Here is a 21,241-nt window from a genome sequence, read left to right on the forward strand (position 1 = left end):
CAACTTCAGAATCCAATCCGTCAGTGTTCACCGGTACCGAGAATATCATGAAAAAGGAGGAAAAAAGTGCTCCATATAGTGCAGATCAGCCAATAATGTTTTATTGGAAAATTTCTCGCAGTCAAGGAGACCTAAAAAAGGGCACAATAGTGTAATAAAAATAGAGTAAAATTGTTTAAAAAAAAGCAGTATGGGACTCTCAGATAGCCGGCCCTATGCATTTCAACTCAAACGGTCATCAACAGGGGCATCATCTGGCTCCAAATACTGCTGTCATATTTATACAAAATGGAAGAAAAAGTGAAAGCCCCACCCAAAATGGCGAAAACAGGAAGTGCATGTCTGGTGTGCACTCCAAGCCTCAATTGGTAGGTGCACTTCCCGGAGGGAGCAAAACCAAGCCTCGATACTGGGAAGCTCTTCTGGGGGGAAGGCATCTAATCAGCAAGTCCAAATCTCTCCACTGGCCACATCTAACCTCATAGTCTCACTAAAGCAACCTAATAAAATGGGTAGTTAAAATGCAATGTATATACTATGAGGTTAGATGTGGCCAGTGGAGAGATTGGGACTTGCTGATTGGGTGCCTTCCCCCCCAGAAGTGTTTCCCAGGATCGAGGCTTGGTTTTGCTCGCTCCGGGAAGTGCACCTACCAATTGAGGCTTGGAGTGCACACCAGACATGCACTTCCTGTTTTCGCCATTTTGGGTGGGGCTTTCACTTTTTCTTCCATTTTGTATAAATATGACAGCGATATGGGGAGCCAGATGATGCCCCTGTTGATGACCATTTGAGTCAAAACACATGGGACGGCCATCTGAGTGTCCCATAATGCTTTTTTAAACAATTTTACGCTATTTTTATTACACTATTGTGTCCTTTTTTTGTCTCCTTGACTGCGAGAAATTTTCCAATAAAACATTATTGGCTGATCTGCACTATATGGAGCACTTTTTTTCCTCCTTTTTCATGATATTCTCGGTACCGGTGAACACTGACGGGTTGGATTCTGAAGTTGTGGATGTGTTTGTAGACCATCTTTGGCCGTGAACCTATCCCTGGGATTGGGACTGCATCACCATACCTAAAGACAACCAATTTCGGCACCTCGGTATCATATCCAAAAGAAAACCATTCATGCGCATTTGACCCACTGCCATATGGTATGTGTGTCCACCTCTCCTGCTAAGAGTACCTCATTGAGTGTTTTTAAGCATTGATGTTCTCCGTGTTGCAAGCATCACTCCCTTGTGCAGTCATCATCTCCGAGACGCCACGGTTGATCCACATTTGGATTTAATTCCTCACTGTGACTCACATTTTCCAGTTGTATATTGGTCATTGGAATTTAACTTGCACATTGCACAGTACTGTTCGCTTTGCGATTTGTATTAATTTTTTCACATGGCTATTACTTAGTGCTACACATTTTGTTTATATTTATTTAGTATTAAATGTACATTTTCTCTTTTTTTTAACACAGTTGCAAAAAGTAGAGTTTAAGTGGCTGGTTATTGTTTCACTTGCTGTTTTGCTATAATATTCCATTTCATTGCCAGTATGTCAGTAACATTAAACACTTGGGTTCCCAAATCTTCCCGCTATCCTATTCTAATGCTACATACACACAAGTGGATTTTCCGTCCGAAAAATCTTGGATGTTTTTTTCGACGGAATTCCACTCAAGCTTGGCTTGCATACACACGGTCACACAAAAGTTTGCTGAACTTTCGACTGTCAAGAATGCGGTGACGTACAACACTATGATGAGCCGAGAAAATTAAGTTCAATGCTTCCGAGCATGCGTAGGAGTTTTGCGCATCGGAATTGGTACAGATCAAAACTTTTTCCGACCGAAAAATTAAGAACCTGCTCTCAATCATTTGCTGGCTGGAATTCCGCCAGCAAAAGTCCGATGGAGCATACACACGGTCGGTATTTCCGACCAAAAGCTCTCATCGGTCTTTTGCTGGTGGAATTTCCGATCGTGTGTACACGGCATGAGAGTTTTTCATGTAACATCAAAACATGCAGATATTGCCATATGAATGTATCTACTAAATATTTTACTTCAACAAGTACGAGGGGAAAGTTTTGATATCTAACAAAAATTAGAGAGGCGCCAGTACCATTTTCTTTACAATGAGTACTTGCCAATTCCAATTACCGATACCTTCCGCAACTCTTTTGTTCACACTTCACCTGTCAGCAATGGAACAAAGCATTGAAAATGATTTACAAATTATTTATTTTTTATCATTTTTTTTAACCGGTTCAGTCCCGGAAGATTTTACCTCCTTCCTGACCAGAGCACTTTTTGAGATTCAGCACTGCGTTGCTTTAACTGACAATTGCGCGATCGTGCGACATTACACCAAAACAAAATTGACATCCTTTTTTCCCAAAAATAGAGCTTTGTTTTGGTGGTATTTGATCACCTCTGCGGTTTTTCTTTTTTGCGCTATAAACAAAAAAAGTGACAATTTTGAAGAAAAGCAATATTTTTTTACTATTTGCTATAATAAATAACCCCCAAAAATATATATAAAAAAAATTTTTTCCTCACTATAGGCCGATATGTATTCTTCTACATATTTTTGGTAAAAAAAAGCGCAATAAGCGTATATTGCTTGGTTTGAGCAAAAGTTAGTGTTTACAAAATAGGGGAAAGATTTATGGGATTTTTAAAATATTTTTTTCTATTAGTAATGGCGGCGATCTGGGATTTTTATCGTGACTGCGACATTATGGCGGAAACATCGGACATTTTTTACACTATTTTGGGACCATTTATACAGCGATCAGTGCTATAAAAATGCACTGATTACTGTGTAAATGACACTGGCAGGGAAGGGGTTATGTGTGTCCTAGGGAGTGATTCTAACTGTGGGAGATGTGGGCTACCACTGATATGACTGCAATCACTGCTCCCGATGACAGGGAGCAGTGATCTCTGTCATATCACTTGGCAGAACGGGGAAATGCCTTGTTTACATAGGCATCTCCCCATTCTTCCGCTCCATGACACGATCACGGGCCCCTGGCAGACATAGAGTCCACGGGACCCACGGGCACAGTCACGCTGTACGTGCCTACTGGCCCCGCCAATTAAAGAGAACATACAGCTACACCCGTTTGCCCACCGCTGACATTGTGCTGTTGTATATCAGCGTGCAGCGGTCGGCAAGTGGTTAAAGTAAATACAATATCTCACAAAAGTTAGTACACCCCTGACATTTTTGTAAATATTTTCTTATATCTTTTCATGTGACAACACTGAAGAAATTACACTTTGCTACAATGTAAAGTAGTGAGTGTACAGCTTGCATAACAGTGTAAATTTTCTGTCCTCTCAAAATAACTCAACACACAGCCATTAATGTCTAAACCGCTGGCAACAAAAGTGAGTACACCCCTAAGTGAAAATGTCCAAACTGGGCCCAAAGTGTCAATATTTTGTGTGGCCACCATTATTTTCCAGGCTGTACACTCACTACCTTACATTGTAGCAAAATTTCATTTCTTCAGTGTTGTCACATGAAAAGATAGAATAAAATATTAACAAAAATGTGAGATACTGTATATGTTAAAGGTGTAAAAATAGTAACAAAAAGAGCAAAAAAAAAAAAAAATCAGTTTCAAAAACAAAAATCAACAGCAAAATAATAATTAAATGGAGAAGGAGAATAAGGAGTTAATAAGGCTGATTGGAGTAAGTTTAGGGTTAATAGGGGGTTAAACAGAAGAACAATTTAACCTCTTACTTGGCACTTATACCATTCCTGCCCAGGCCAATTTTCAGCTTTCAGCGCTCTCACACTTTGAATGACAATTGCACGGTCATGCAACTCTGTACCCACATGACATTTTTATAATTTTTTTGCACACAAATAGAGCTTTCTTTTGGTTTTTTATTCACCACTGGGTTTTTTTATTTTTTGCTTAACAAAAAATTCTGAAAATAAATAAACCTTTTTAATATTTTGTTATAACATTTTGCAAACCAGTCATTTTTCACCTTCACTGATGTGTGCTGATGAAGCTGCACTGATGGGCCCATATAGGCTGTACTGATGGGCCCTGATAGGTAGCACTTATGGGCACTATTATGCGGGACTGGTAGGTGACGGATAGGCAGCACTGATGATGAGGCTCTGATTGGTGGTACTGGTGGGCACTGATAGTGCTCATCAGTGCCCACTAGTGCCACCTGATATGTAGCACATTCAGGCACTAAGGGGACTGATGTCCCTCTAACAGAAGCTGCAGCTTCGTTTTCCTTTATGCTGATGGCGAGAAGACAAATGTGTTTTGCCTACAGTCAAGTATTTTGGTCGCAGTGTCATGGTCTGGGGCTGCATGAGTACTGCCGGCAATGGGGAGCTACAGTTCATTGAGGGAACCATGAATGCCAACGTGTACTGTGACATACTGAAGCAGAGCATGATCCCCTCCCTTCCAAGACTGGGCCGCAGGACAGTATTCCAACATGATTAGGACCCCAAACACATCTCCAAGATGACCACTGCTTTGCTAAAGAAGCTGAAGGTAAAGGTGATAGACTGGCCAAGCATGTCTCCAGACATAAATCCTATTGAGCATCTGTGGAACATCCTCAAACGGAAGGTGGAGGAGCACAAGGTCTCTAACATCCACCAGCTCTGTGATGCCGTCATGGAGGAGTGTGAAGCTCTGGTGAACTCCATGCCTAAGAGGGTTAAGGCAGTGCTGGAAAATAATGGTGGCCACACAAGATATTGACACTTTGGGCCAAATTTGGACATTTTCACTTAGGGGTGTACTCCCTTTTGTTGTCAGCGGTATAAAAATGAATGGCTGTGTGTTGAGTTATTTTGAGGGGACAGTAAATTTACACTGTTATACTAGCTGTACACTCACTACTTTACATTGCGGCAAAGTGTCATTTCTTCATTGTTGTCACATGAAAAGATATAATAAAATATTTACAAAAATGTGAGGGGTGTACTCACTTTTGTGAGATACTGTTTAATCTGTGGAACCCGATATGTAGTGTACCTAATTCATTGTGTTGTTTGAAATCTGCAGTGGGGTGCACAACACGTGCCCTACAGGCTAGGATAGGTGAACACTACTGTGACACTGTTAATCCTAATGGGAGACATATTTTCAACCTCTCATATCATTTTAGGGAATGTCATGCTGGGGATTTGTCCTCTTTCAGGTTTACTGACATTAAGAGATTGGCTTCCATGTCCAATAGTGGGGACTAAAACAGGCAACTTCTGAATAGAGAGGCATAGTGGATATTTAAATTGAGGACCAGGGTCCCTTATGGGTCAAAACTCAGATGGACTTAAATAGTTGTCAACTGTCCCGAATTTCTCGGGATTAGGACATTTGTCCCGAATTAATTTTGTCCTGGGAAATGTCCCGGGAAATTCGGTTTGTCGCCATTTGTCACCATTTTTAAGAAGACCAGAAGTTGGTCTTCAATAGAGTACCTGTGGCGCCGCCCACCCCCGCTGCCAGTGTGTGTGTGTGTGTGTGTGTGTGTGTGTGTAAAGTGCAGTGGGCGGCGCCACAGTTGAATGGCAACGGCGGCATGTCGGGGGCCAGTCTGTGAATGCGGGGGCCAGTGGGATGTCGGGGGCCAGTCTGTGGCTGTTGGGGGCCAGTGGGATGTCGGGGGCCACTCTGTGGGGGCCGGTCTGTGCAGGATGTGGGGGGGGGGCGGTCTGTGGATGTCAGAGGGGCACCAGATGTAAGGAGGGGCTCCGCTGATGGACACAGATGTGAGGAAGGTACCTTTGATGGGGCACCTGATGTAAGGACAGACTCCGCTTGGGACACCTGATGGCATCTGGTGGCAGGCAATGTGGCTAGTGACGTGCTCATGGCTCCCACTGATTCTGCATTATGGTGAGTTGAATGATTTTGTTTCATATTACAATGTAATAATAGAAATAATGCGCTTCAATCATCCTGACACCATAACAATCATGGCGCCGGGATGATTGAAGCGCCAACACCAGGTATTTGGAGTATCTTTATCTGCTGATTGTCAAACTCTGGAATACACACATTGCTATTGTGGTGTAGGATCGGGGGGCTGCTGTCCCTCTTTTCCTTCTCCATCCCTCATGCATCTCAGGCTCTAACCATACCCCTTTGAGCCACGCCCCCATGTAAACCACGCCCACTATTTTACGTAAACCACGCCGCATTTTTACCTTTTTCCTATGCCACACCTATAAACGCATGCCCGCCCCCTAATTATACCACGACTCCGCCTACTGGCAAAAAAGTGTCCCGAATTATTTTTTTACAATGTTGCCAACTATGGACTTAAATGAAATAGACATTTTTTCACCAATTTCCTGTCTCTGTCTCTCTGTTGCCCTTTTCCCTTAGATATGTTGTTATCCTTCACCCGACGGCTCAGGAGGATTTTTGGATAACTTGGATAGATGCACCTTTTTTTCTTTTGCTTGGAAAATGCAGCTGCAGGTGCATTGTGGGACGGGCATCACATGATAAGCTGCACTGTGATCCCCATAGAAAACAGACATTTGTTGGATCGCTCAGCACACCTGCTGGAGGTATCAATGCGTAAAAAGACCAAAAAAAAAAGTTCAGAATGGTTTAAGATATTTACAGAAAAAAATAATTAAAAATAATATTAAAATTAAATTAAAAATGAAACAAATTAATAATAAAATTAAATGTATAGTCCGATAGCTACTTTGGCTTGACCTGTGGGTAGTTAAAAGAATATGGTTATTATTTATTTATTGATTTGAATATACCAATAAAAGTGCAGTGGCCAATTCTTTGCCAATAAGTGTGTTCAGTTATTATTTAAATATGCTATATAAGTTTTGGTATTCGGGGAGGGTAGGTGTGGCCTGCATTCCCATGAGATTTTAATGGCATCTCAACTAAAGGTAAGTTAAAAATAGAATAGAATAAAATAGAATTTATTGAAAAGTTACATGATTTCAGGTAAAAAATCAATCCCAAATACATAAATATTGCACTATATTTTTTGTCTGATCCCAACTGAACTATGCCGGTGTCACCACTAATCCTTAATTTAAAATGGGGAGCCCCCAATCATCATAGAGTGTATATGGTGGGAAAAAACACCATGGTTCCCTGATATCCAGCTATACAAAAGTTGCTTAATTAAGGGGTGGTTTATGTCCAGCTTAGCGACTTGCTCAACATGTTTCGCATATTAATACACTTCTTCAGGTGCTCGAGGGTTAAAGTGCTTCCGTCTATAATAAAGTAGATATAAACATATTAGATATCTCAGACATTCAAAAACAAAGTATAGAGCGTTACATATTGGCCTCCGCAAATTCATGTGGAACACCACGTAATACTTACAAAACCATGAATAGACCTCATGAGTAGGGATGAGCCGAACACCCCCCGGTTCGGTTCGCACCAGAACTTTTGAACGGACCCCAAATTCGTACGAACGTTAGAACCCCATTGAAGTCTATGGGACTCGAACGTTCGAAATTAAAAGTGCTAATTTTAACAGCTAATATGCAAGATACTGTCCTAAAAAGGGTTTGGGGACCTGGCTCCTGCCCCAGGGGACATGGGTCAATGCAAAAAAAAAGTTTTAAAAATGGCCGTTTTGGCGGGAGCACTGATTTTAATGACGATTAAAGTGAAAAAAAAGTGAAATATTCCTTTAAATATCATGCCTGGGGGGCGTCTGTGGTATGCCTGTGAAGTGCCACGTGTTTCCCGTGTTTAGAACAGTCCCTGCATAAAATGACATTTAACGGAAATAACGTAATTTAAAACTGCTTGCGGTTTTAATGTTATATCTGGTTCCTGCAATAGGGTTGAAAATCATTGAGAAAAATGGCATGGGTAGCCCTCCCTGCCCATTACCAGCCCCTTTGGGTCTTGTACGCATATTAAGGGGAACCCCGTACCCATATTAAAAAAAGGAAATGCGTGTGGCCCCCAGGCCCTATATACTCAGAACAGCAGTATTCAGGCGGTGCAAACAAGACAGGGACTGTGTAGGTTTGTTGTGTTAAGTTGAATCTGTTTGTAATTTTCAACTGGTACATTTTTAAAGTGTAGCTCCAGTCAAAAAAAACTATTTTTAAGCTTTTTGGAAAAAATAGGGAAGGGTTATCACCCCTGTATAATTTGTTTTGTCGTGTTTTTTTTTTCATCTCACTTGCTGTTGTCTCCTTCCGTTTGCAAGTAGGAGATGTTTGTAAGTTGGATGATTGAAAGTAGGGGCCTGCCCTATATGCTCTGCAGAAATGACAGAACAAGGTGTTGGTTTTGCCACAAGATTGTAAGCCCTCAAAGTGACTCTTGGTGGGTGCTGGAGTGCCCTGCAGTGAACGATTATATCAAGAATTGTAATTACATGCCATTGTTGAACAGTGGTAGAAAAATTTACCTTTGGTGGTTGTGGTGCTGGTGCCACAACACTATAAGTCCTCACAGTTACTCTGGGTGGGCACAGGAACGGGCCCTCCTGTGAAATATTATATCAAGAATTGTAATTACATGTCCCTGTTAAACAGGGGCAGAAAAATTGGGCCTTGGGCACTGGTGCTGGTGCCACGACACTGCAACCTCTCTCATATACTCTAGTTTTAGTGCAGGAATTAGCCCTGCTGCAAAGCATTGCATCAAAAATTGTAATTAAACGCCCCTGTTAAACAGGGGCAGAAAAATTGGGCTGATGGCATCACCCAGAACCAGAAATGTTCTTCCAACATATGAGCGGAGGAGGAAGAGGATAGACAATCAACATAACAGGACAGTCACTCAGCATCAGCATAGGCAGTCTTGAAGGGATGTGATATTTCAAAAAAAAAATATTCGGTTACATCAGCTTCAGGTGCTTGGTAGCTGTGGGTGATCCAAGACTGATTCATCTTGAAGAAGGTCAGTCGATCAACTGATTCGGTGGACAGGCGCACCCTGTGATCGGTAACAAAGCCACCAGCAGCACTGAAGGTGCGTTCCGAAAGAACGCTGGATGCAGGACAGGCCAGTAGCTCAATTGCATACTGTGCAAGCTCTGGCCAGTGATCCATCATCAAGACCCAGTAAGCCAGAGGATTTTCGGTGGGAAAGGTGTCCAAGTCTGACCTTGCCCCTATGTAAATCAGACGCTGGCGATGGTTGCTGGAACCGATCATACCTTGGGGCTGCGGACTAAAAAATTGTCTGAAAGCATCAGTCAGACGGCCACCTTCTCCACCGATCATTCTGACCGATGCCTCAGAAACACGTTGTCCAGGACCAGGAGTTTGTAACCTCCCAGTCTCTGGGAACGCGTTGCACAGACCTTTCTGCAAGGCCTCCCGGAGATGTCTCATCCACTGGTCCCTCTGCGATGGCAAGATAAGATCGGCAACCTTACCCTTGTACCGTGGATCAAGGAGAGTGGCCAGCCAGTAATGGTCCCTCTCCTTGATCCGAAGAATACGAGGATCCTTCCGCAGGCTTTGCAGGATCAGGGAGGCCATGCAGCGTAGGTTAGCTGAGGCATTCGGTCCGGAATCCTCTGGGTCACTAAGGACAACATGATCCGCAGCTACCTCCTCCCGGCCACGTACAAGTCCACGGGTTTCTTGGGACTGTAAATCATCCCTACAAGACTGCTGATGCTGAGTGCCAGCCTCCACCTCCATGCTGACACAATCATTTTCCTCCTCCTCTTCCTCTTCTTCCTCCTCCTCCTCCTCCTCCTCCTCCTCCTCCTCCTCCTCCTCCTCTTCCTGTGTGATGGGTGGCACAGCAGGAACACTGTCTGGGTAAAGGGGGCCTTGAGAGGCAAGGAAGTCCTCCTCTTCCTGCCTCTGTTCTGCCTCAAGTGCCTTGTCCATTATTCCATGCAGTGTATGCTCCAAGAGGTGGACAAGAGGTACAGTGTCACTGATGCATGCACTGTCACTACTCACCATCCTTGTGGCCTCCTCAAACGGTGACAGGACAGTGCATGCATCCCTGATCATGCCCCACTGGCGTGGTGAGAAAAAACCGAGCTCCCCTGACCCTGTCCTGGTGCCGTAGTCGCACAGGTACTCATTGATGGCCCTCTGCTGCATGTGCAGCCGCTGCAGCATGGCCAACGTTGAGTTCCACCTGGTGGGCATATCACATATAAGGCGGTTCTTGGGCAGGTTCAACTCCTTTTGGAGCTCAGCCAGCCGAGCACAGGCATTAAATGATCGGCGGAAATTCACACAGACTTTCCTGGCCTGCTTCAGGACATCCTGTAAGCCCGGGTACCTGCCCAAGAACCGCTGCACCACCAGTTTAAGGACGTGAGCTACACAGGGCACATGGGTCAGTTGTCCCTGTCGGAGGGCGGAGAGGAGGTTGGTGCCATTGTCGCAAACCACCATTCCTGGCTTAAGCTGGCGTGGCGTCAACCACCTCTCGGCCTGCCCCTGCAGAGCTGACAAAACATCTGCCCCAGTGTGGCTCCTGTCCCCCAAACAAACCAGCGCAAGCACGGCATGGCATCGTTTTGGTTGCGTACTTGCGTAGCCCCTGGAACGCCTACGGAGCACCGCTGGTTCTGAGGACAGAGCACTGGAAGAGGCCATGGAGGAGGAAGAAGAGGAGGGGGTGGAGGAGAGAGGTGTGTCACAACCAATAGTAGCATTTTGGAGGCGTGGTGGCGGAACAACCTCCAACACTACTGCACCTTGTCCTGCATCCTTCCCAGCTGCCAGAAGAGTGACCCAATGGGCCGTGAAAGACAGGTAACGTACCTGTCCATGCCTGCTGGACCATAAGTCAGCGGTAATATGCACCTTACCGCTGACCGCCCTGTCCAGCGAGGCAAGGACATTGCCTTCCACATGCCGGTAGAGAGCCGGAATCGCCTTCCGTGAGAAAAAGTGGCGTTTGGGGACCTGCCACTGAGGAACCGCACATTGTACAAACTCAGGGAAGGGGGCCGAGTCTACCAATTGAAAAGGCAGCAGTTGAAGTGCTAGCAATTTAGCCAAGCTAGCATTCAACCGCTGGGCATGTGGATGGCTGGGAGTGAACTTCTTTCGCCGGTCCAGCAGCTGGGGCAGGGACATTTGCCTGCTATAATCGGACGTGGGTGTACTGCTAGCAGAATGCCCGGAAGCACTTGGCTGTGACACACCTAATTCTACACCTTCATTCCTCTCAGAGCAGGTTTCAGAGAGGACTGAAGGTCTAGTGGGGTTGGAGATGCCAGCTGATGAGCAAGGAGAGGTCCGCTTTGTTCTTTGGTGTGGGTCTTTGAGGTACGCTTGCCAACGAGCTGCATGGCAGGTCAACATATGTCTGGTCAAGCATGTGGTGCCCAAGCGGCTGATGTTTTGGCCACGCGAGATACGCTTGAGACATATGTTGCAAATAACAGCGGTGCGATCTGATGCACTTGTCTCAAAAAAGGCCCACACCAAAGAACTTTTAGAATAACGCGCAGAGGCAGCGCCCTGCACAAGCGGAGCTCTGCGGTGTGATTCAGTCGGTGTGCTGCCCCTAAGCTGGCCCCCGGAGGGCATCCTGCCTCGTTGGACATGTGCCTCCCCCTCCTCCTCCTCCTCCTCTCTCCTACCAGGCACCCACGTGGAGTCAGTGCCCTCATCATCCCCTCCCTCTTTATCGCTGGAGCAAACCTGGCAGTATGCTGCAGCTTGTGGCATCCCCTCTCTCTGCATTCACGCTACTGCCTTCCTCTAGCTGAGTATCATCATCAGAGCCTACAAAACACTGGGCATCCTCCTGGAGCATGTACCCAACACTGTGCTCAAAGAGTTTAGGAGACTCCTCAGGAGGACGTGGTGGGTCTAGGGAAGGAGTCACTGATGATGACATTGAGAGGAGGGAAGACGATGCGTTGGCAGCTGCTTTGCTAGTACCCTGAGACTGGGTGAGAGAGGATGAGGAGCTCATCCCTACTCATGAGGAGAGGACAGTTAGTGCAATAATGACCCCCAGATGAAAGGTAGATACACCTAATGAGAACAGTGCACAAGGATGTAAGCCAGGCATGGACTGCATACATCGGCTAACAGATTCAAAGGAAGGCAACTTACTAGGGTTTAGAAATAGTGATGAACGAACGTCCGACGGGACGTTTCGCGAACGCGTCCAAAAGTTCACGGCGGACCCCATTGACTTTAATGGCAGGCGAACCTTAAAAACCTGCAGGTCGGGGCGCATGCGCGAGGTCTGGCATGGCGGACGCATCTTGCTAAGGCTCCGCACTCTCTGCCGCCGCTTCGGGACTTAACTGCTAAACCAAACCCGAAATAATCTTCAATTTGGATCATACCTCACCCCCACTAGCCCTGTAATCCAGTGGAATGGTGTTGACGGGCCACAGAGGGAAAAACAAGCCTAAACCCATTAAGGAAGCCCTCGCCCGCGCCTCGTCCAAAATGGCGGCGAGGGCCCTTGCTGTCCAGCGGGCGTCCTCCGCCCCCAGCCGAGAAACCTCGGACAGCGACGACGACCGAGAGGTGAGCACACACGATCTCACAGAAGTATCCCCACTACCGTCGGGGATGATCCCCAGCGATTTTCTCAAGCACATGGAGACCATGCTGCAGAAGGCCCTGAACGCCACATCGGAGCAGATTACAGATCGACTCTCGAGGGAGATATGCGATATAAGCCAGCGCACTGCTGCCTTAGAATCCAGGGTAGACGATATCGAATTCACTTTACAGGAACAAGCTCAGGAACAGACAGCTCTCCGAGAAGACAATGTCACCCTTCTCTCACGTTGGGAAGATGCTGAAAGCCGCTCACGTAGAGCCAACTTGAGGATAAGAGGCATACCCGAGTCCGTGGACGACGTTCAGTCCTTTGTAACGGCCATGTTTCAAGAACTAGCCCCGGGCATACCCATTGAGCGTATGAATTCGACAGGGTTCACAGAGCCCTCACCAGACGACAAGCTGATGGCCCTCCCAGGGACATTATTGTTCGGCTCCATTTTTTCCGCACGAAAGAACAGCTTCTCAGTGCAGCCCGCAACAAGGATTCCTTGCAATTCCAGGGGCACACATATCAACTGTTTTCAGACCTGGCTCCCCTCACTATTACCAAGCGCCGAGCCATGAAACCTCAGATACAGATCTTACTTCACCACCAACTGAAGTATACCTGGAGATTCCCGTTCGCAATACAGTTTTCCTATCAGGGACAACAGCACACCTGCTCGTCTCCGGAGTCATTACAGCGCCTCCTGGAGGGCCTCCATCTTACCCATCCGGATTCGCTTACAGAGTCCAACTTGCCTCGCACACCGGCTCGTTCGGCGGCTCATCCTTACTCGGCTACCCCGCATCGCAACCAACCAGGCCCTGTGTCTGTTAGCAAAGGAACCCCTGCCAGGCTGTCGGATGGTATTGTATCTACTCCCAAATCTCGCCCACCGCGTTGAACTGACTGTATAGGTACCCTTATCCTCTCTCACTTTATTTTCCTAAGTTTTTATATCCCTTCGTGAGAATTTCTAGGATTCGGACATCCGTGCGGAAGACGACCACTGACCTCTGCCCCGGAGGACATCTTCCACCGAATCCTTCCTACCTGTTGTTCCGTATGTACTTTCTTTTTTATTCCCTTTTTTTTATTTTTATTTCCTCCCAGATTTTTTCAATATCGATGGCCCATGACTCGCAACTTTTCATTATGACTTTCACCTATAAGCTGCGTTATAACCAGTCTCCCATAGCTAATTTTCATGTCTTAGTCTATTTTTGCTATGAAACGCTGGCACCTCATACTTGCTATATAACTGTTCGGTGCAATCTGGTAATGCCTATAATTATCGTGTCTTCATGATCCCACTATAGTTACTGCAGAAAGATGTCAGTTTTCTCATTGGTCTAACATATACCACTTTATCCCCCCTTTTCCCTCCTTCCCCCCCTGTCTCTTTCCCTGACTCTCACCCCCTCCCCCCCATCTCTACCCTGACTTGCCCTCCTCCTTATCCCTGTCTACCCCACCCCGCCCTCCTGACTATTCGAAGGCCTCTGTGCTACTGTTATACAGGGGTACTATACACCAGTCTAATTATACACCTATTGCTTTCTGTGGTTCTGTTACTTGGACTAGTTCCTCATGTTTTATTTTTATTTCCCCCCTTTTGTTTGTTCTTGTTTGAAATTACTGCTTGGTTTAGCAAATTGTATTGTTTATGTACAACTGTTGCCCCTGCGGCGGCGGAGAGCAGTCACTGCTCCCCCCTCTTCTAATGCACTTTCTCCTGGGTCACCTGTTTTGGGCCCTGGGGACTGAGCATTGCCTGGCCGTGCAAACCATCTCGGTGTCTGACGGCTCCTACCGTCTTATGGTTTGCCCTGCAGACAGAATTTTTCTCTTCTTCTTCTTCTTTCCCCCCTTTGTTCCCTCTTTCTCTTTTCTTTTGTTTCTTTTAGGTCGGTCGGCTCCTACACCCCATACGCTATCCTATATTGTCTCACACTTTTTTTTATAGATGGCCCCCTTGAACATATTATCTCTTAACGTCAAGGGTCTTAACTCCCCCAACAAAAGGGTTAAGGCCTTCCGAAATTTCCACTCCATGAAAGCTGGGATAGTAGCCCTTCAGGAAACGCATTTTGCGATATCCCAAACCCACAAATATTTCAGCCCCCACTACCCCCAGGTCTTTACGGCTTCGGCAGCTACTAAACATAGGGGTGTCTTGATAGCGTTCCATCATTCTTTACCCTTCACACCCACTGCGGAAATTAAAGACCCTGAGGGTCGCTACAATATTTTGGTAGGTCTACTCCAGGATACTGAAACCACACTAGTCTCTTATTATGCCCCGAATGGCAACCCCAATCCTTTTTTTTCACACCTCTTACAGGTTATCAAAACTCACTGCAAAGGCACGCTTTTTGTTTGTGGGGATTCCAATCTAACCCTACATCCTCATCTAGACAAATCACCATATACACCTGAAAGTCACTCCCTCTCGGCTCAGCTTAGGAAACAGTTCCATACGGCATCCCTCCTACACACTTGGAGAGAATGTAATCCCTCGAAGAAGAACTACACGTTCTATTCGTACCCTCACAAATCGTTCTCTAGGATCGATCATATTTTGACTCCAGTGGCCTCCTTCCCAGTCGTGCTCCAGTCCAGTATATGTTCGGTTCCCTGGTCTGACCACTGCGCCGTTATCACTACTATCACCTCGTTGATTCCCAGAGCCAAGGAAAGGTCCTGGTGTATGAACGAAGCACATCTTACCAATCAAACTTACTGCCTTGATATTCGTGTTGTTATATCAGATTACTTGCACCATAACACTTCTACAGACATATCCCCGGTCCTTCTATGGGAGGCTCACAAGCCGGTAATTCGGGGCAGCTGCATTTCCCTAGCCACGCATATCAAGAAAGATCGACAACGCAGACAACAAAAGCTAGAGGATGAATACTACTTACGCTTCCTCCAGTTTCAAAACTCACCTACGGAGCCCCATAGGCTTATTCTTGAAAAAACTAAACTAGAACTAGATCTCCTATTAGCCGAGTCAGCAGACAAAGTCCTTCGTAGGGCTAGTCATACGATATATACCAAGGCTAATGAACCCGATACCTTTCTGGCCCTACGTCTTCGTCAACCTGACAAGATCCGTAAACCAATTAGACTTAAAATTGCTAAGAATTCCTATACTAGTAATCCCATTAAAGTACTAGCCGAATTTCGTGAGAAGTTGGCTGACCTATACTCAGACAAAACCCAGTTCTCCCATCAGCATGCTGAATCCCTATTTCAGAATCTATCTATACCTGAACTATCCCACTCAGCTAGAGATTCCATTGACACTCTGATTACGACGGAGGAAGTTCTTTCGGCAATAAAGTCTCTCAAACCCCATAAACGCCCTGGCCCCGACGGGTTACCCAGTAATTATTATAAAAAATTTTCGGATATATTAGCCCCTCTATTAGCGAATTCATTTAATGCCCTATTAAGACAGCAAGCCCTAGGTAGGGATTCCTTGATGGCCACGATAGCTATGATTCCCAAACCCAACTCTGACAACACCCTGTGGTCAAATTTTCGCCCCATATCCCTACTCAATGTAGATATAAAAATTTTAGCCAAGATCCTTGCTCTGCGCCTTAATCCGATCATAGGAAAATTGATTCACAAAGATCAGGTAGGGTTTATTCCCCGTAGACAGGCTAGTGATAACATCCGCCGAGTCGTCTCCCTGCAACACCTTGCGAAAGCGCGCTCAATCCCCATGCACCTCCTATCCCTAGATATCAGAAAGGCATTTGATACGGTCTCCTGGCCTTACTTACATTTCATTTTGAAACGCTGGGGTTTTGGTCCCCATTTCCTTCAATGGATTATGTCGCTATATGCTGACCCCCAGGCATCAGTGAAATACTCAGGGTTTAGCTCTCAAAACTTCCCAATACGAAGAGGGACGCGTCAGGGATGCCCCCTGTCGCCGCAACTCTTCGCTTTGGCAATTGAGCCCCTGGGCTGCGCTTATTAGAGCTCACCCGGACATTAGGGGATTGGAGGTTGCCTCTACTACCCAGAAATTGTGCCTATTTGCAGACGACGCTTTGCTGTTTATCACCTCCCCACACACTACTATTCCCAATCTGCTCGACCTCCTTGACAAATTCTCTAAAATATCCGGCCTAGAAGTTAATCAGGAAAAATCCAAGGCCCTTAATGTGACACTACCAGACGACACTATGGCACTTCTTAGGACTAATTTCCCATTCCAATGGTCTAGCTTCTCTATCCCGTATTTAGGCATAAAACTTACCAGTGATCCTGCAGATCTGTTTCGAGCGAACTATCTCCCAATGTTGAAACACCTCTCATCTTTACTCCAAGATTGGCGTCCCCTTTGCATCTCTTGTATGGGGCGTATTGCCGCCATCAAGATGTCTTTACTCCCCAAACTTCTCTATCTATATAGAGTTCTCCCCATTCCAGTGCCCTCCTATTTTCACCGCATCATCCAAAACCGGGTTTTCACTTATATATGGGGCTCCACGAAACCTAGGATTTCTAGACCCACCTTGCTTCGTCACTATAGGACCGGTGGTCTAGGTGTACCCAATTTCCAACATTATTACCACGCGGCCCAGCTTGCCCAATTAACGCTTTTTCATGCCACAGTTGAGGTTCCCATCTGGGTAAGTCTAGAGGCGGTAGATCTCCACCCGATATCCCTAACTAACCTGTTCTGGCTTCCCCCTGCTGCCCGAGGCCTCATCTCCAACCCCTTGACCTCTGACTCTGTCAAATTGTGGGATAAGCTATGCAAAACATTTCAGTTGATCTCACCACACTCCCCCTTACTATCTTACATTGGTCACCCTAAGTTCTATCCTGCGTACACTTCTTCTTCCTCGTTCCGAGCATGGGTGCAGTCGGATTTAACTCGTATATGTGACCTGGTGGCTAATGGTTCAATCAAATCGTTCTCCTCCCTGCAAGCCCAGAAACAATTACCAAATAGCGAATATTTCCGCTATCTCCAAATTTCACACTTTGTGCGACAGACTATAGACTTGACAGGGGGAGGAGGTACGTACACAATATTCGAAAAAATATGCAACTCTGATCCGCACGCCCCAGGTACCATATCACAACTATATGCACATCTTACTTCCCAACCTTTGACACTTCCGACGTATGCGCAGTGTTGGTCCAGGGACCTGAATCTGAGCTTGGAAGGACACGACTGGTCTGATATTTGGCTACATACTAAGCTCTCTTCACAAAATATTATGGCCCTGGAATCGAGTTATAAAGTCCTCATGCGTTGGTACTTAGTACCAGATAGAATAGCAAAATTTTTACCCTCTTATTCCCCAAACTGTTTTCGTGGCTGTGGCGAGAGGGGTACACATCTGCACATTTGGTGGACCTGCCCAGTGGTGCAACGCTTCTGGACTGAGATTTTCTTGATCTTATCCACTTTGATTGACAACACAGTAGATCCTGACCCGGCTTTGGCCCTTCTCAATTTCTTTCCAAATTTGTACACCAAGGCGCAGATGCGTCTTGCTCTGCAGGTCACCACGGCAGCCAAACAAACGATAGCCAAAGCCTGGAAAACTCCCACCCTGCGCCTGACTGAAACCAAGAACAGGGTTACGCAGGCAATGATACACAGCAAAATCGAAGCAACTGTTCAAGACACTGTCCCCCGACACTCTAAAATTTGGCATCCCTGGGTTGAACACTACTTACCTCTACACTTTGATCACCATTTATTGGATCCATAGTAACATTCTTTCCTTGATTAGCGGTTAACAGCTGGTTTATAGCAGTTTAATGGGAGTCGGCCGACCGGAACTATTGCCTATCTACTCTTCTCTCCCCCCTTCCCCCCTCTATTCTCTTTCCTTTCTCTTCCTCCCCTTCTTATCACCCCCTTTCTAGTCTTTCCACCATTTCCTCTTTTTCTTCTTCTATTTTTTTTTGACTTGTACTTTACTATCCACTCTCTTAATGTACTCAATTGTAATATTCGTTCACCCTAGAGGTGATTTTGGGTAACACTAGTCAAGGTGCGCATGTTCTGTAGCTTTCTGTATACACAGAACTAGTTCTCCTGCACTTTACTGTATGATAATGTCCTAGCCTGTATGTATGTTCCATATATATGCCTATATGCTTTGGCATCTAGGCTTGTGTATATTAGGTTTCAAACAACTGTAATTCATATTGCTAATTTGACAATCTTATTGTAACCTGTCATGGTTTGGAGTACATTTTGTTATTATCTTGCATTATTGTGTACAAGACAAAAATGCTGTTTCCTATGTACTTCATGCTTTCTATGTTAATAAAAAAACTTTTTGAACTAAAAAACCTGCAGGTCATACTTTCTGCCACAAAATACTAGCTGTGCACACACAGTTCCACAACATGGACACTGACATAACAAAAGTATTAAGGGAATCTGGGATCGAGGACAAGCATTCTTTTTTTATCTGTGAAATTTTGACAATTCAGGAGCGCATGAAGGCCATGGAGGAGAGGCAAGGTCAGGCAAGGCTATGAAGGGGGTGCAGGAGATGATGAGTGCCACAGTCAGGGTAGCGCAGTCCTGTGCCAGTGTGCCAAGCTGTGCTTGAGCCCCTCCCTCTGCATGACCCTTACCCCCACCTATGCAGGGCTCCAGTGCGGTGGTCCGGAGGTGCCAGTCCAGTGCTGATCCTCAGCCATGGTGCTGGCACTGCCTGCTGTTTGACTTCTCCGCTGCTATCACCCTCACTGACACCAGCACTGAGATAGAGAGCACTGAGACCACACCAGCACCGTGATAGAGGGCACTGAGACCACACCAGCACCGTGATAGAGGGCACTGAGACCACACCAGCACCGTGATAGAGGGCACTGAGACCACACCAGCACCGTGATAGAGGGCACTGAGACCACACCAGCACCGTGATAGAGGGCACTGAGACCACACCAGCACCGTGATAGAGGGCACTGAGACCACACCAGCACCGTGATAGAGGGCACTGACACCACACCAGCACCGCGATAGAGAGCACTGAGATCACACCAGCACCGAGATAGAGAGCACTGACACCAGCACTGTGATAGAGGGCACTGACACCACACCAGCACCGCGATAGAGCGAACTGAGACCACACCAGCACTGAGATAGAGAGCATTGACACCACACCAGCACCGTGATAGAGAGCACTGAGCCCACCCCAGCACCGTGATAGAGAGCACTGAGCCCACCCCAGCACCGAGATAGAGAGCACTGACACCAGCACCGTGATAGAGAGCACTGAGACCACACCAGCACTGAGATAGAGAGCATTGACACCACACCAGCACCGTGATAGAGAGCACTGAGCCCACCCCAGCACCGTGATAGAGAGCACTGAGCCCACCCCAGCACCGAGATAGAGAGCACTGACACCAGCACCGTGATAGAGAGCACTGACACCAGCACTGTGATAGAGAGCACTAAGACCACACCAACACCGAGATAGAGAGCACTAAGACCACACCAGCACCAAGATAGAGAGCACTGACACCAGCACCGAGATAGATCGCTCTAAGACCACACCAGCACTGAGATAGAGAGCACTGACACCAGACCAGCACCATGATAGAGAGCACTAACACCAGCACCATGATAGAGAGCACTGAGCCCACCCCAGCACAGAGATAGAGAGCACTGACACCAGCACCGTGATAGAGAGCACTGACTCCAGCACCATGATAGAGAGCACTGAGACCACACCAGCACCGAGATAGAGAGCACTGAGACCACACCAGCACCGAGATAGAGAGAACTGAGACCAAACCAGCGCCGAGAGAGCGCACTGACACCACACCAGCACCGAGGTAGAGGGCACTGAGACCACACCAGCACCGAGATAGAGAGAGAGAGCACTGACAGCAGCACTGATACCAGCAACTCGCTGCAGGACCCAAAAATATGACACCGCTCAACCTTTTTAAAACAGGAGGGTACGGGCATATAGTGTGGTGTGCTTTTTTTGTACAAGGAAGTGAGCCAAAGGTAGAAAAAAGGTCCGTGTGCTCGATTAAATAAATTGTTTATAGAGTTATGCATATACATGGTCTACTGGTCACATGTGTTGAATTCCTCCGAGATCCATGCCTCATTCATTTTTATAAATGTGAGGTAGTCAACACTGTTGTGAGCTAGGCGAGTGAGCTTATCGGTCACTATCCCCCCTGCTGCGTTGAACATCCTTTCGGACAGGACACTGGACGAGGGGCAAGCCAACAGTTCCATTGGAAATTGGGCAAGCTCTGGCCAAAGGTCAAGCCTGCCCACCCAGTAGTCCAGGGGTTCATCACTTCTCAGATCGTCCACATTGGCCGTTAACCTGATGTAGTCGGACACCTGTCGGTCTAGGCGTTCCCTGATGCTGGATCCGGATGTCACCTGTCGATGGGTCGGCTGAAAGAATGACCTCATATCAGAAGTCACCAACACATCTTTAAACCGCCCTCTTCTTGCAGGCGCTGTTGGATTGGTACCCGCAACTCTTTCTCTGGGAGTGGGAATTCCTCCTCTGCCAGCGCATGCAAAAGCAAAATGCAGCATTTGTTGAAGCAAGTTCTGCAAGTGCTCCATTCTGACAGCCCTTTGTGACGGTGGTAACATTTCCGTCATTTTGTGTTTGTACCGGGGGTGCAAGTACGTTGCCACCCAGTACTGGTCCTTGACCCTTAGGCTTTTTATACGGGAGTC

This window comes from Lithobates pipiens, unplaced genomic scaffold (assembly GCF_037356315.1).
Source record: "Lithobates pipiens isolate NorthernLeopardFrog02 unplaced genomic scaffold, aLitPip1_a1.2 Scaffold_8, whole genome shotgun sequence".
Lineage (NCBI taxonomy): Eukaryota > Metazoa > Chordata > Amphibia > Anura > Ranidae > Lithobates > Lithobates pipiens.